This window comes from Nerophis ophidion, linkage group LG06 (assembly GCF_033978795.1).
Source record: "Nerophis ophidion isolate RoL-2023_Sa linkage group LG06, RoL_Noph_v1.0, whole genome shotgun sequence".
Taxonomy (NCBI): Eukaryota; Metazoa; Chordata; class Actinopteri; order Syngnathiformes; family Syngnathidae; genus Nerophis; species Nerophis ophidion.
Genome location: NC_084616.1, coordinates 33342418 through 33360746, shown reverse-complemented (window position 1 = coordinate 33360746; position 18329 = coordinate 33342418). Strand labels below are relative to the sequence as shown.

At 37.9% G+C, this 18329-nt stretch overlaps 1 protein-coding gene across 1 annotated transcript in view; it reads right to left on the bottom strand.

The window, feature by feature from the left end:
* rnd1b (Rho family GTPase 1b) overlaps positions 1-18329 on the bottom strand; it is a 40733-nt gene that overhangs the window by 21487 nt on the left and 917 nt on the right. The window lies entirely within an intron of this gene.

The window sequence follows — 18329 nt, the reverse complement described above, 5'->3', positions numbered from 1 at the left end:
TCCCCCAGAAGATTTCTTTGTGATTTTCACATACAAATATTGTAGTTCTTTGCTCCTGCTTAACTCTGTGGTAATATTATTTTCACAAAATACAACCAATAGTAAGTTAATGTAAATTCTTACTTGTGAAAAGTAATCCTCCAATTCCTATTTTCAACAGTCCGCTCAATTGAGCAGGAAAACGCTGAATACCAGCCCAGCATCTTTTTTTTCTACCTGTCAAATGTTAGTTTAGGCTGCTTGCCGGCTCCTCATCACCACTTCAAGATGGCGGCCAAATTGCTTGCGTCACAGCAGCCAATTCTGCGTCTACTTATAAGATGTCTATGGTTATAACGTCATTGCAAACACAGCAATCTGTTGCGTCCACTGCAGATGTTACCTTATTCATACTTATTGTCAAGTGATTTTTTTTTAAGCAGGGTTGCATGAGGTACCTACACATAACGTTACGTTAATGAATGTATCACACACAGTAACGTAACATTAGACGGCGGTCAGCAGCACCGCGTATTTTAGCCATTTACAAAAAGACAAACATAGTCAAATAAAGGTCAGTTAAAATGTATACTATATTAAGAATGTGTACATATTCCATAGAGCCCTGACATCTAACAAGTACAGCACTGTTCATTGTTATGTTCATGTATTTGTTGTTTTTCATGTGTACACACACATAAACACATACAGTATGAGATGAGATCAATGAGATAAGGTGACAACATGACATAAACTGCTGATGAACTAGTTACAATGCAATATTCCATGGAAATACAATGTTAACACTTTTGTGCAAATAAGTACAGTTGCACTTGTTTTTTCAAATGTGTTTGTACTGTAAAGGAATGAGTTAAATGTTTAGAATAACTGGTTAATAGTGCTATTATGAAGTGCAATGTCAGCACTTTTTTTAATGATAAATACATGCAGCGTTTTAAAAGCATACACAATCTGTGTACATATATTAGTCTGTGGTTAAAAAGACTTGAAATGACTCGAAACCCAAAATGCAGGACTTGGGACTTGACTTGAGACTTTCCAGTATTGACTTTGGACTTGACTCGGACTTGCCTGTCTTGACTCGGGACTTGACTCGAGACTTGAGGGCAAAGACTTGAGACTTACGTGTGACTTGCAAAACAATGACTTGGTCCCACCTCTGCCCATTACCTCCCTGCTTGGCACTCAGCATCAAGGGTTGGAATTGGGGGGGTTAAATCACCAAAAATTATTCCCAGGCGCAGCCACCGCTGCTGCTCACTGCTCCCCTCACCTCCCAGGGGGTGATCTGGGTTGATAGATCAATTGCAGAGAATAATTCCGCCACACCTAGTGTGTGATTGTGACAATCATGGGTACTTTAACTTAATAAATAGCCTACTGAAGAATTATGGTTTTACTGTATTACATAAAGTTAATAATCTCAGTGAAAAATTAATTGAGTTCAAAGAGCAAAATATCCTATAATCTTGAATTTCAGTCAGGTGATGATGCCTGAGCCCCTCCGAACATGGCACCTGGCATTCACACCAACCTTTTTGTATTTTTTTGTTTATTTATTTACAGACATACAGTTTCTAATTTTATATTATTATCATTATTGTTCATTTGTTGCATCAGACCAGAGAATTGTGTGTCTCATAGACTGAGAGTCTCAGGTGTATTTTGGAACACTCTTATGAAGTTTGATGGCAGAGTGACCATCAGGTTCTTGGTCACCTCCCTGACGAGAGCTCTTGTCCCCTGATTGCTCAGTTTAGATGGCCGGCAACCTCTAGTAAAAGTCCTGGTGGTCCCAAACATCTTCCATTACCGAATGAAAGAGGCCACTGCTCGTTGATACCCTCAAGGCAACAAATATTTGTCTGTACCCTTCCCCAGATTTTTGCCTCAAGACAATCTTGTCTCGGAGATCTATAGACAGTTCCTTTGACTTAATTCTTGGTTTGTGCTCTGCCATGCATTCTCAGGACCTTACATATAGACAAGTGTGTGCCTTTCCAAATCATTACCAAAAAGCTGAATTTACCCCAGGTGGACTGCAATTAAGCTGTAGAAACATTTCAAAGATGATCAGTTGAAACAGGATGTCTCTGAGCTCACTTTTCAGCTTCATGGCAAAGGCAGTGAATACTTATGTACATGTGATTTCTTAGTGTTTTTATTTTTTAATATATTAGCAAAACTTTCAGAAAAAACAAAAACAAAATCCTTTTCACATTGTGTGTAGATTTTTGAGAAAAAAAATGAGTTTATTCCACTTTGGAATAAGACTATAACATAACAAAATGTGGAAACAATGAAGTGCAGTCAATACTTTCGGGGTGGAATATAAATGCCACACAAATACAAATTGTAATAGTCCATCCATCCATCCATTTTCTACCGCTTTTCCATTTTGGGGTGGCGGGGGGTGCTGAAGCCTATCTCAGCTGCATTTGGGCGGTTGGCGGGTTACACCCTGGACAAGTCGCCACCTATCGCAGGGCCAACACAGATAGACCGACAACATTCACACTCACATTCACACACTAAGGCCAATTTAGTGTTGCCAATCAACCTTTCCCCAGGTGCATGTTTTTGGAGGTGGGAGGAAGCCGGAGTACCCAGAGAGAACCCACGCAGACATGGGGAGAGCATGCAAACTCCACACAGAAAGAGCCCGGGATTGAACTCAGGACCTTCCTATTGTGAGGCACATGCACTAACCCCATACCACCGTGTTGCCCAAATTGTAGTAGTACGACGTTTATTATTAAAGAATTAAAACCATTAACATTTTATTACCTTAATTGATTTGTTGACAATAACAATCATTTGTCCACAATTTTTAATCGTCAAATATGTCAACTAACCGTTGCAGCCAAAATGATAACGCAAGGTTAAACTGCACAACATTAAAGATGCATTATTTACATTTGTCTGAGGAATGTTTTAGTCTGACGGCAGACCTTGAGTCAGAGTAAAAGGGGTGATAAAGCACCTGCAGCATGAAGGAAAAAGGAGCCCTGTGATGTGACTATAACGTCCTTTGATGAGCCTCACATCCCTGTGCCTTTGCCTGTATGTATATGTCGTTTCAGAGCAAGAGGATGACAATCCAGCACCAAATCCTCATTGATCTCCTTTGCAGGAGATTATACAAGTGGAAAGTTTGGGCTCGGGGCAGGCAGACGCTCCCACTCATGCTCAGAATCCTTAAGTAATCCATCCACCCCCCTAAAAAAGCCTCCGCTCAGCCTGCAATTCCTCCAGTCCCTCTTGTTACCACAGCAACAGCCTTGGAACCCACCATCTCGCATCATGCACCCCTCCCACCTGCCGCTCACTGCCAGTCAATCATTTTACACCACAAAGTGCCCACCCACACACTGCTGGGGACATTCCTCACCGCAAAACTCACCACACCTAGACGCCTTATTTAAATGTGGCAACCGATCTCTGATACGATGCGGGATTAATATGAATCTCACAGGGAATTCAGTCTTCCACTTATAAGATTGTGTAACGGATAATAAGTAGACAATAAGTGTCTACTTATTATCCGTTACACAATCACCAAATTTCTTTTTTGAGCCATAGTAAACAACCGAGGAAGAACACCTAAGAGCAAACATATACATTTTCCATGAATACATGATGATTTTTCACCATATCAAATGGTTAAAAAAAAGGGACTGCAGGGCGCTGCATGCAGGATAATGGCAAGCTGTGAGGAAACACCTCGAGGCTCCACAATTGCAAAAATAGTAAACAAAACGAGGGGAGGGGAAAAAAGCAAAAACAAAGAAAATAAATTATTTTGTTGAGCTACACCATTTGAATTAAGCACGACAGTGTTTGCACAAAGAGGAAAGAGGTTGGCGCCCTAGGAATGCATACTAAATATTTGCCTTGACACTGTTTCCAAGCTCATCTGCCAGACAACTGTCTTGGCTTAGTGTGAGAAGTGACACACTTAAAAACAATTGGGGCGATTGTGCTGTATGTGAGTGTGTGTGAGTGTATTGTGTGTGTGTGTGTGTAGGTATCTCATAGCAGTGTCAGGCCGCCTCTTAAGTCTCTCCAATCTCCCACAGGGGTTTATCACCCAGCCGAGGGAATGTAGGTGTGACTCCGCATGAAATGACCACTGATCTAATGCAGCCCTGATTGGAAAGCTGCACTGGGGAGGGGGTGGTGGTGTGGGGGGGAGGGTGGGGGTCCTTGGCAATTAAAGCTGATGAATTTGTTATCCTGCCACAAGGGAACCCGAGATGGATGGCTGGTGGATGTTGGTTTTATAACTCACTCAGCCCCACCACCTGCGCTCTGCGCCTTTTCGATTTCATTTTAAAGGAAGTCTGTTTGAGGGCAACATTTCTCTCCTGCAGCAAATCTGGCATAACTCTCAAAAATAGAAGCGAGGACATTCTTCAAAAGTACAATATTGGTCTTTAAGAGGCCAGAAGCATACTTTTTTTGTGTACTGCCAAAAAGGGTATAAGCTGATATAAAGTACAAGGCTGTACTATTTCAATGCCTGCTGCATTAAAAATGTTAACTATTATTAGTAGTAACTTAAATAGGGCATAATAATAGTAGTGTGTTTATTGGGAAGGCATTAAAGCAATTATTCATAATTCTAACATGATCTTGTATTATTGTCAATTTTATCCTTCCAGATTTAACTTATTGTTGTGTACTCTGAATTGAATTTTTAACAATTGAAGCAAAGTGGCAGTGTCGATTAAGTCTGCGTTTTTTACGAGTACTATTATCACTGGAGGATAAGGAATACCAAAATATGCTACACTACACAGGATACAAGAAGCCCTTCTAACCACTAAACTAGAGCTTGTGAATACAAACAGGAGTGGGTAGATCAAAACAAATATTGACAGTGGCAATAGGGACGTTCCAATCAGGGTTTTATCCTGCCGATTGCAATTCCAAGTATCTATGTGTGGGATTTGCCGATACCAATATCAATCACTATCAATTGTAATTGATAGTGACAGTGCTTAGCACTTTAGAACTAAGCACTTTAGAAAAGAGTACTTTATCCATGAGCTCTAGTGCAATGCACACTGGTACTTTATCTTTATCTCCATACTGTAGATTTTATGCCTACATCTAAGTGCCACCCATGTCTATCAAGCTCCATGTTCTGATGTTTAAATGTCAGTTGTCTGGTTGTGGTTGTGTTTGTGCTTGTGTTTTTGTTCTCTTGTTTTTGTGTATGTTAAGAAAGCAATGATGCACTGTGCCCAAGACAAATTTCCCCGCGGGGACAATAAAGTTGAACCTTGAACCTTGAAATTGTTAAATGTATATATTATGAATGTTATTGACACTTTAACAACATCAAAACAATATTCAAACTAATTCCTCATTCCTCACTTTCAACCTCGTCCCCCAGTGATAACGAGACTTGATAATGATACTTAAGATACTAAGACATGCAGTTTATTTTCTGTACCTGAGGTCATTAATATTAACACATTTACCACAGATACGGAAATTGGACGATACTTATCACTGGCCGATCGAACGGCACATTTTTTTGGTGTGAATCCCAAGTTAATGTTAAAGTACCAACTATTGTCACACACACTAAGTGTGGTGATATTGGTCCAACCCCCAATTCCAACCATTGATGCTGAGTGCCAAGCATGGAGGTAATGGGTCCCATTTTTTTAGTCTTTGGTATGCGGCCGGGGTTTGAACTCACAACCGACCAATGTCAGGACGGACACTCTAACCCAGGGGTCACCAACACTGTGCCCGCGGGCACCAGGTAGCCTGTAAGGACCAGATGAGTCGCCCGCTTACCAGTGAGCTGCCTCTATTTTTTAAATTTTAATGATTTACCAGCAAGCTGGTCTCGCTTTGTTCGACATTTTGAATTCTAAGAGAGACAAAACTCAAATAGAATTTGAAAATCCAAGAAAATATTTTAAAGACTTGGTCTTCACTTGTTTAAATAAAATAGTACATTTTTTTACTTTGCTTCTTATAACTTTCAGAAAGACAATTTTAGAGAAAAAAATAGAACCTTAAAAATTATTTTAGGATTTTTAGACACATATACCTTTTTACCTTTTAAATTCCTTCCACTTCTTTCCTGACAATTGAAATCAATGTTCAAGTACATTTATTTTTTTTATTGTAAAGAATAGTAAATACATTTTGATTTAATTCTTCATTTTATCTTCTGTTTTTTCGACAAGGAATATTTGTGAAATATTTCTTCAAACTTATTATGATTCAAATTCAAAAAAATTATTCTGGCAAATCTAGAAAATCTGTAGAATCAAATTTAAATCGTATTTCAAAGTCTTTTGAATTTATTTTAAAAAAAAAATTCTGGAAAATCTGGAAAAAATAATGATTTGCCTTTGTTAGAAATATAGCTTGGTCCAATTTGTTATATATTCTAACAAAGTGCAGATTGGATTTTAACCTATTTAAAAACATGTCATCAAAATTCTAAAAAATAATCTTAATCAGGAAAAATTACAAATGATGTTCCATAAATACTTTTTTTTATTTTTTCAAAAAGATTCAAATGAGCTGGTTTTCTCATCTTTTTTTCGGTAGAATTTTGAATTTTAAAGAGTCTAAATTGAAGATAAACTATGTTTTAAAATTTAATTTTCATTTTTTTCGTGTTTTCTCCTCTTTTAAACCGTTCAATTAAGTGTTTTTTTCATCATTTATTCTCTACAAAAAACTTCCCGTAAAAGCAAAAAAAATGTACGATGAAATGACGGACAGAAATACCCTTTTTAAAAATAAAAAATTATCTGTTTCCATATATATTTATTGTGGGAAATCATTAAGATGATCAGTGTTTCCACAAAGATAAATATTGTTATGATTAATAATAACATTGAGTTAAAGGTCAATTGAGCAAATTGGGTATTTTTGGCAATTTTTTTAAGTGTATCAAACTGGTAGCCCTTCACATTAATCAGTACCCGAGAACCAGCTCTTGGTTTCAAAAAGGTTGGTGACGCCTGCTCTAACCACTAGGCCAAGCATCATGCAAACCAGGCCCCCCTCATCCCCAGGCCAATAGCATCCCTACAGTGAAGCATAGTGGTGACAGCATCATGCTGTGGGATAGAATTTTCAGTGGCAGGAACTGGGAAACTAGTCAGGATAGAGGGAAAGATGAATGCAGTAATGTACAGAGACATCCTGGATGAAAACCCACGCTTACAATTATATCTGATGGAGCTTGAAAGGTGCTGCAAAGAGGAGTGGTCGAAACTGCCCGAAGATAGGTGTGCCATGCTTGTGGAATTGTATTAAAAAAAACTTGAGGCTGTAATTGCTGCCAAAGGCGCATCAATAAAGTACTATCTATCCATCTATCTATCTATCTATCTATCTATCTATCTATTTATCTATCTATCTATCTATCCATCTATCCATCTATCTATCTATCAACAAAGTATTGAGCAAAGGCTGTGAATACTTACCTACCTTTGATATTTTTTGTTGTTTAATTTTGATACATTTGCAAATAATTAAATCATGAAGCCTATTGTCATTATTGGGTATTGTCTGTAGAATTTTGAGGACAAAAAATGTATTTATTCCATTTTGGAATAAGACTGTAACATAACAAAATGTAGTAAAAGTAAAGCGCTGTGAATACTTTCCGGATGCCATGTTAGAAGCCTTTGTAACCTTTTTTGAAAAATGTTCTATTATCATTAATATGCCAAATAATATATTGTGATATATCTCGTTATCGCAGGAGGCTGCAATATATATTGCAATATAGATTTCGGCCATCCCCAGTGGGGCCACTCCAGCTAACTTTGCACAAAAGGCAAACGTTGAGGATAGGAAAAATGGCCTCTTAAAAACCAATAGGAAAATAAATATCGCCTCTCTTAACGCATCCACCCATTCCAGTGAAACTCCACACTATCCGTTTCCCTCTCACTAAAAGGAATCAATTAATGTATTTTTCCATTTACTGTTTCATCCGTGACTCTCGAGGAAAGGAGGTCATTTTTGCACAGTGCAGTAAAAAGAAGTGAAGGAGTCTTTCCATGCCTTCACTTCACCAATCCATCCCACCATCCCCCTCCTGCAGTCTGATCTTCCCTCTTCCCCTTCAGTGAAGGGCCCGAATGGCCGCATCAGGCCCAAATGTTTGCAGCCTTTTATCTCATCAAGTGCAGATGGAGAGTTTGTGAGGCATGAAACATGCGGACGGGGAAAAAGACGCGTTCGGGGCCAAATTCCTTGTGCCCCACAGCCAGGCGTCCACGTTGAAAATTGGGCCAGAGTGGAGGTGGAGGCCAGTAGCCTACAGGTGGGGGATGGGGAGGAATGCGGTGGATTTGTGTGTGTGACACGGCTCTCCATGCTTCATCATTAGCACACAGTCTCCTCTCCACAGTGAGAACGCAGGGTCAGACAGATTAATGATACGGTGATGGACTGACTCACAGATTTGGGGAGGAAGAGCGCCACTCTCTGCCCACACTGAGGCGGCTTAGAGCTGCTGATGATGACGCCGACCCATAACAACCGAGCACTTGAAAACTGCAAGGGATATTAAACAGCAAAACAATATCAGCATATCCATGAAGTACATGTTGGGCCGTCTTATCTGCTCTACTCTTCTCTAGTTCTACATGTGCGATACGGCCCTGCTGATTAAAGGCGCAGCATTGATTTTGCTTTGTGCATCCTCCTCTGGGCTTGGAGCAAGGAGCGCCCACCGGTGTGGAGTGATGAGGTCAGTTAAATCAATGAAGAGGAGCTGGGATAATAAGGGGACCCTAACAGAGCGGTGGGCCTGCACACAATTACAGTGCATTCAAGCTACACTCACTAATATTGTGACTTGAAACGCAAATCAATCATATAGAAATCTTCCAAATGGATCCATATTTGTCTGTCCATACGCCAATCGGCAATAAATAATGTTCCAATAAATTCCAGTATAAAATATATAGAATAAATAAATTAAATAAGATCGTTTGACAATCTGTATGTAAGCTTCCTGGTTCACACTTCCTTTGGCGACATCCATCCATCGTCTTCCGCTTATCCGAGGTCGGGTCACGGGGGCAGCAGCCTAAGCAGGGAAGCCCAGACTTCCCTCTCCCCAGCCACTTCGTCTAGCTCTTCCCGGGGGATCCCGAGGCGTTCCCAGGCCAGCCGGGAGACATAGTCTTCCCAATGTGTCCTGTGTCTTCCCTGTGGTCTCCTACCGGTTGGACGTGCCCTAAACACCTCCCTAGGGAGGCGTTCGGGTGGCATCCTGACCAGATGCCTAAACCACCTCATCTGGCTCCTCTCGATGTGGAGGAGCAGCGGCTTTACTTTGAGTTCCTCCCGGATGGCAGAGCTTCCCACCCAATCTCTAAGGGAGAGCCCCGCCACACGGCGGAGGAAACTCATTTCGGCCGCTTGTACCAGTGATCTTATCCTTTCGGTCATGACCCAAAACTCATGACCATAGGTGAGGATGGAAACGTAGCTTGACCGGTAAATTGAGAGCTTTGCCTTCCGGCTCAGCTCCTTCTTCACAACAACGGATCGGTACAACGTCCGCATTACTGGCGACATGGCCACACCATTTTTGATTTTCATATAAAGCGGTGATCCTAATGTGACTCAAAAAGACTATTTTATCAATTCCTGTAATTTCAGTTCAGAGCCTCCCATTGCTAATTCAGAGCCCACAGCAGAAATTTAATTCCAACCCATTACAAAAAATGTTCACACTTTTTTCTTTATGTGAAACTTTTTTTTTTTATTAAATGGGATGCATGTTTTGTACTAAAACTAAAACATTCAACAATATATTCTATTGCGAAGTAACACATTTAACATCAATAAAAAATACAGTTAGATTTCATCTTACTATGTCTTTTTTTTTTAAAGCGCATGAGTTTTACACCTGGGGATAGGTTGATTGGCAACACTAAATTGGCCCTAGTGTGTGAATGTGAGTGTAAATGTGTTCTGTCTATCTGTGTTGGCCCTGCGATTAGGTAGCGACTTGTCCAGGGTGTAAGCGCCTTCCGCCCAATTGTAGCTGAGATAGGCACCAGCGCCCCCCGCGACCCCAAAAGGGAATAAGCAGTAGAAAATGGATGGATGGATAGAGTTTTATAATAGACCTTGATTTGTGAAGTGAATTGAATTATATTTATATAGCGCTTTTCTCTAGTGACTCAAAGTGCTTTTACACAGTGAAACCCAATATCTAAGTTACATTTAAACCAGTGTGGGTGGCACTGGGAGCAGGTGGCTAAAGCGTCTTGCCCAAGGACACAGCGGCAGTGACTAGGATGGCGGAAGCGGGTATCGAACCTGAAACCCTCAAGTTGCTGGCATGGCCATTCACATTTGCTGTAAAAGTTTATATGACGTGCCCTTTCATTCATTACATGCACTTTTTCCACACAAAAATACAAAAATAACATGAGCAACATGGGGCGTTATAAATAGTATTATTGAAAATAGTGCAAAAAAAGATTACCTTCAATATTTTCTAGATGATAATATTAAAAATGACAATATGAACAAAGCATCTACACACTTTAATGATTACTTTGTAAATATTGGGATGAAGCTGGAACAAAGAATTCCAAATGTGAATAATGGGTCAGTTGAGGACTTGAATAGATAGAAATAAATCCCAACTCGATGTTCCTATTAATACAAGAAAGGAGGAAATGATCAAAATTGTAAGGAACAATAAATCCAAAACCTCAGATCACGGAATCAATAAGGAAACGATTAAAAACGTTATGGAAGAAATCTCAGAATCTCTAACATATAGCAATCTACAGGCCATTTTCTTACAAAAGGAAAATAGCCAAAGTGTTACCAGTATATAAAACTGGAGAAAAACACCAGTTTACAAAACGACACCCCGATTTGTTTACTTCTACAATTTTCAAAAAATCATTGACAAATTATTCAATACAAGATTAGAGAAATTCATAAACAAAAAAAACAATACGGATTTCAACATCGAAGGCATTGATCAAAATAACAGAAAAAAATACCAAAGCAATAGATAAGATAGTAAACCGTGTGCAGCTGCAGTATTTATGGATCTAATAAAAGCATTTGACACAATCAATCATAATTTCTTAATTACAAAATTAGAACAAATAGTGGGTTGGTCTTGAATTGGAGAAGAAGCTAAACTTAGCTAACAGGGAGCAATATGTGAAACTATGAACAAAATTGTTCAATCTTTATAAAGACAACATTTGTAAAGTTACAAAGAAATTAGGGTTAATATTATTTGCAGACGTCACAACTGCATTTTGTGCAGGAGAGAACACATAGAAGCTAATACAAAAATGATAACAGCAAGAAATTAACAAATTAAAAAGATGGTTTGAGAAAAACAGACTACCTTTGAATCTCGGTAAAATTATTCGGTAACAGTAGACGATAAAGTCAAACACAAATACAATCAGACGCAGAAAACATTGAAAGACAACATAACATGGCACAAATATTTCTATAATGAATAAAGCAAAATACTTTCTGGACCAAAAATCCCTTCATATTCTCTACTGGTCACAAGTGTTCTCATATCTGAGTTAATGTAGGGAAGTAATTACAAAAGCGCAGTACAAACACTAATAGTGTTAAAAAATAGGGCGTTTAGAATAATACATAATGTTGGATATAGAGAACAAAAACAGATTCTAACCAGTGGAGTTGTTTTTATGCTTTGAAAACATCCATCAGACAGCATTACATGTTGATTATGTTTTATTATGCCCAGGTAGCTCAGTTAACTGTCTTTATGATGCTGTTTTGCAACACCCGTGTCACGGGACTTCAAACTTGACACCTCATTGGTTGCTTCAGTCCTAATTTACCGGAAGTAATGCTTGCATTTTGAAGCAGCAATTTTCTTTTAATTAATTTTTTTTACACTGAAATTGTATACACTGAATTTGTATAGAATGATTTTTAATACACTGATTTTTATAGACCGACTTTTATAGATTGATTTTTTTTACACTGAAATTTTATACACTGAATTTTTATACATTGATTTTTTTTTACACTGAATTTGTATACACTCTGTTTTTATACACTGAAATGTTATACACTGAATTTGTATACACTGATTTTTAATACACTGATTTTTATACACTGAATTTTTATGTACTGATTTTTTACACTGAATTCTTATGCGCTGAATTTTTATGCACTGATTTTTTTTCACTAATTTTTTATACACTGATTTTTTACACTGATTTTTTTACACTGAATTTATATACAGTGATTTTAAATACACTGATTTTTTTACACTGAAATTGTATGCAGTAAATTTTTATACACTATTTTTTTACACTGAATTTTATACACTATTTTTTTACATTGAATTTTTATACACAGAATTTTTATGCAGTGATTTTTTTTTCACTGAATTTTTATAGACTGATTTTTTTACACTGAATTGTATACACTTTTTTTTTTACTCTGAATATGTATACAGAGATTTGTAATACACTGATTTTTTTACACTGAATTTTTGGACACAGAATTTTTATGCACTGATTTTTTTTCACTGAATTTTTATACACTGATTTTTTTTTACACTGAATTGTATACACTGATTTTTTTACACTGAATATGTATACAGGGATTTGTAATACAATTAATTTTTTACATTGAAATTTTTTGCACTGATTTGTTGTAAACTTTTTTTTACACTGAAATTGATGCAATTATTGTTTTACACTGAATTTGTATACAGTGATTTTTAATACGCTGATTTTTTTTACACTGAATTCCTATGCACTGACTTTTTTACACTTAATTTTCATACACTGAATTTTTATACACTGATTTTTTTTTACACTGAGTCTTTAGACACGGGATTTTTTTACACAGAAGTATAAAACACCAAATTGTTTTCAATTAAATTGTCAGCATAGTTTGATGTAAAAAAATTTCAGGTCACAAAATTCAAACCTAAAAAATTCAGTTACATAAATTGAGTACAAAAAAGATTTTGTAATAAAGATTTAAATTAACCTCCATAACTCTGCTTCACTATACGAACTTTCCCTTTTGCGAACCGTGTTCAGGAACTGATTAAGATCGTACATCGAGGTGCCACTGTACCTTATTAATGCTTTATGCATGTCTATCTGTTAATTAGTTAGCAGACTACATCCTGGTTCATGGACTGTACCATTTTTGAGTATGGGGACAAAGACAATGATTACATTGTGACTCAAGGGGCAAAAAGACATAATAATGTATTGTAATTATAGTAATGAAAACATGGAAAAAAAAACTACAGCGCCTTTTGATGCCTATTTATATATGAGCTTGCAGGCTACTTTCTGGTTCATTGAGAATGCTGACAAGTGTTAAAAAAATACGGAGTTCATTTGCTTTTTAGGATAATATTACGATTCAAACTTGGAAAAAATAAATCAACCTAACTACAGTAAAGAAACAAATAACCAGGAGTACCTTCATTATTCTTGTCCGTCTACTTATTAGTTAGTGTACACCACAAGAGTGTCAAACTCAATTTCATTTAGAGCCACTTATGGCTGCCCTCAGAGGGCTGCTTGTGACAGTAAATATATTAATATTAATGTATTGCCTCATGATATCATCACACACTTGCCTATACCGGACGTCTTTTGCCGGACACATAAAATGATGTGGCGGACCAGATCTGGCCCCAGGCCTCCAATGTGACACCTGCGATATAGAGTAACCTACTCAGTGGCCTAGTAGTGACAGTGTCCGCCCCGAGATTGTTAGGTCGTGAGTTCAAACCCTGGCCGAGTCATACCACAGATTTTAATAATGGGACCCATTAACTCCCTGCTTGACGCTCAGCATCAAGGGTTGGAATTGGGAGTTAAATCACCAAACAATATTCCCAGGCGCTGCCCCTGCTGATGCTCACTGCTCCCCTTACCTCCCAAGAGGGTGATCAAGGGTGATGGGTCAAATGCAGAGAATATTTTTTTCACACCTGGTGTGTGTGTGTGACAATCATTGGTACTTAAACTTTTTTTAACTTCATGCAGAATGATGCATCATTTGTCAAAGACCATTTCTCTATTCTCGATTTTGTGGATTTGTAGCAAAAATAAAAGGGCTGTTCTTCAGGAAGTTTAATGAAAGTCATATATAAAACAACACCTCCCGCCTTTGCACTAATAAAAATACAAGATCTGTAACACCCTTTGCTACATTTGGACGGCGTTGGTTCCTTGTCTTGTCACAAAAGCAACAGATGCAAAAACAAGCCGAAATCTAATTTGCTCGTCTAAGGAGGCGCAAACAGGGCTCAACAGGGGAGGAAAGGCCATGAAAAGAACCCAAGTTGAGCAGGCAAAAGGTGAAATTGGAGGCCAAGCTGAATGTTTAAAGAGTGACAAAGAGAAAAACTAGATGGGTCAGTCAGCCCAGTGGTCCTATTCATGGTCTTAATCCCCAGCATCATGCTGTTCGTGCGAGTGACCCGAGGCGGCATATGGAAGAAAAATGCAGGTCACTAGAGTTTCTGAGCTGCCTCGTGTGTTCGTCTGCTCTAGAAAACCCACTTCTACGCTGCACCCTCAGCCCCCGGCACCAGGCCCGGTTCACGCTGGCCTGACTAAAGGTCCGGGGTCTGGGATTTTAAAGCAGGATTTGGTCTGGGGAAGGAATTAACCTCACACTGTTTTGGGGCAATGAGGACAATATTTGATAGGCCAGTAAATGATGCATCATCACATGCAAGTGGGTCTCTTACATAAACATATATAGAAATGTAGTGTAGTAGGGCTACATTACACGGGGATCAAACAGGTGTGGAGAGAAAACCAGGTCAACACGGTAGACGACGGATCCCAGAGGAGATCCACCCTGACACATTGACCCTCTTTTTCATGCTTAGCGCAAATTAACATATGATGCCCAAAGTCTGCAAAAACAACAAGTGAAGCGAGCTTAATGTTGCCTCTCTTTCTCTCGCTATTTGCCTGCCTGGGTGTAAAATGGCCATTTCATTAGGAACACCTGCAAACTCAAATGGGATCCGACACAAGAGTTGGTCACGACTGTGCTAACTATTTCTCAACTGAATATTGTTTATCTAATGTAGTTGTCCATCATATTCAATTGTAAATGTCCTCCTGGGACCCAGCCATGTATTTTTGTTCTTTGGAAGGGACAAGCGTTTTACGGCCTTATTTCAAAAGCGCAACCGTGCACAATAACAAAATCAGGTTTGCTTTCCAGTGAGATGTGATTTGTTGGGCCTTGTCCAATCAAAAAAAGATCTGTCATCCAAAAACGGCTGCTTTGTTTCTGTTATTGTCATTATTTTTGTTTGTTGTTAATGATTTTAATCACTAATATTGACATTATTATTATTATTACTGTTATTAATTTGTATTTTTTTTGGTTTATCCTTTTCAAAGAATTGTATTTAAGAAGTATTCTATATACATGTCTTCTAAATTGCTTTGCAAATGTCTATCCTAAGTATTGTAAAACTGCGATTGGGTTGGAGTTGCTTTATTTTCTTTTATTTGAGTGATCAACATTCAGTGTAATTTTTGAACATAAAATAAATGGAAAATGATATCTACCAATAAAGAAGTAAGTTATTTAATTCTTCCAGTTATTTTGTATTTCAAGGTAGAAACTACATGATGCAGGAGTATACTTCAGGCTTTAGTACAACTGTAAAAAAAGGAATACAAAAATGCATTTCCCAAACTTAAGAGTGTTTTGAGATAAGAGCTGTCTCGAGGGTAATTGTTATTAAGTTGCTAGGAAAGATTTAGGTTAGTTGGTGTAGCAAATTTCACATCAAACCCCGTAAGATCAGACTAAAACATCTGCTCTTACTCACTAGCATTAGCTTATAGCTAGAGATCGACAAAACTTTGTTTTTCTAACCATGGGTAGGAAGAAAGTGAGTATGAAGGACAGTACTGAGAAGAAGAATTGGATGATAGTCATTAATTTAAAACGAAATCATCAAAAACATGACAAGAGTGTGTCGCCAACTTGGCAAAGCAATTTGAGAGAAGCACTGCCAGTCTGCACCGTACTAAAGCAGAATGAGTCTAACGCCAGCCAAGAATGCTGAAAAAATATTCAAACCGCAGACATTTAACCATGAAAAAAATCGAGAAGCTGCTGATGGAGTATTTGACGGAGAAACAGATAACCTAGAAGCCCACTCTCCAAGGTAAATGCAGTAAATGATTATTACATTACTTCATAAAACTACTGTAGTTTTAGTAGTACATTCTATTGTATTGTTATAGTAAATATTTATTATCTAAAAGTCAGTTTTTCTTTGGCACAGGGCAATAAGTTACATATTAAATGTTGCTGTTTTTTCGGGGGGCAAGCGCAGATTAAATTGATTTTAATTCATTGCATTGGGAGATTTGAGATACAGGTGTGTCAGAGAACCAATAAGGTTGTAGGTTGAGGTGCTACAGGCAATTAGGCAAGGAGAACGACAAACTGCTTTACAGTACAATAGAAATATGTTTTGTAAAACATGTTTTATTCTGTACATAAAAACAACAGAAAAGCTAATGGATGAAATATTGAGTTAATACTGTCAACCAGTGGTTCTCAGACTTTTTTCATCAAGTACCACCCCAGAAAACAGTTGGCTCTCCATGTACGACCATAATGACCAACATTAAATACAGTAAGTCAAAGTCGGGGGTCAGTGGCTCCCTGGACTTCTTTCAGAGATGTGTAAAAATGGAAAAAGATGAAAAAAAATGTTTTAATATATTCTCTGAAGTAGAACAAACATGACACAAATATTCCTAATTGTTAGAAATCCCACCGTCTATATTAAACATGCTTCATGATTAGAGTATTTGGCGAGCACCGTCTTGTCCTACTAATTTCAGTAATCCTTGAATTCATCGTAGTTTGTTTACATGTACAACTTTCTCCGATGCTGACGTGTTTTATGCCACTTCTTCTTTGTCCCATTTAGTCCACAAAACTTTTTAGTCTGTGCGTGAATGCACAAAGGTGAGCTTTGTTGATATTATTGACTTGTTGGGAGTGTTAACCAGGCATATCTGATCACTGCATGACTGCAAGCTAATCGATGCTAACATACAATTTAGGCTGGCCGTATGTACATATTGCATCACTATGCCTTGTTTGCAGGTATATTTGAGCTCATTTAATTTCCTCAATGTCTAATTTACATTCGCATGTCTCATGACATATTATCTGTATGTAATATTGTCTGCATTTCTCATAGTTGTTTGTGCGCCATGTTGTTCCAGACCGCAGCAAAGATTGTAATAAATCCATTAGAAGAAGACAACCTGCCGTTTCCTTTAACTTGGACACACATCTATACAATTGGTCATTCTTAGCCAGTAATTTCCAGAAGTTATCTCATTCTGTGAGAAGCCTCCTAACGATTTCCAATGTTGCAGAAATGTGTAGAATAAAAATTAAAATACTGAATTTTCGTCAACAAAGATTAGCGTCAGCCTTTGATAGTAGGCTAATATAGCTAATATAGACACTTACATCATGTGTTGCCTTCATTAGAACACTTACCGTATTTTTCGGACTATGAGTCTCAGTTTTTTTCATAGTTTGCAACTCATACTCAGGAGCGACTTATGTATGAAATTATTAACACATTACCGTAAAATATCAAATAAAATTATTTAGCTCATTCACGTAAGAGACTAGACGTATAAAATTTCATCGTATTTAGCAATTATGTTTGACAGATTGTTTGGTTCTATATGTTATAGTTATTTGAATGACTTTTACCATAATATGTTACGTTTATATACCAGGCACCTTCTCATTTGGTTATTTATGCGTCACATAACGTACACTTATTCAGCCTGTTGTTCACTATTCTTTGTTTATTTTAAATTGCCTTTCAAATGTCTATTCTTGGTGTTGGGTTTTATCAAATAAATTTCCCCCAAAATTGCGACTTATACTCCAGTGCGACTTATATATGTTTTTTTCCTTCTTTCATGTGCATTTTCGGCGGGTGCGACTTGTACTCTGGAGCGACTTATACTCAGAAAAATACGGGTAGGTAAGATTTTTAATTTTTCCGGCTCCTGGCAGATTTTTTTTTCTTCGTATTTTTGATCCTAGTATGTGAATGTGAGTGTGAATGTTGTCTGTCTAACTGTGTTGGCCCTGCGATGAGGTGGAAACTTGTCCAGGATGTACCCCGCCTTCCACCAGATTGTAGCTGAGATGGGCACCAGCGCCCCCTACCACGCCAAAGGGAATAAGCGGTAAAAAATGGATGGATGGATGCTCCAATAAGGCTCTTTCATCAT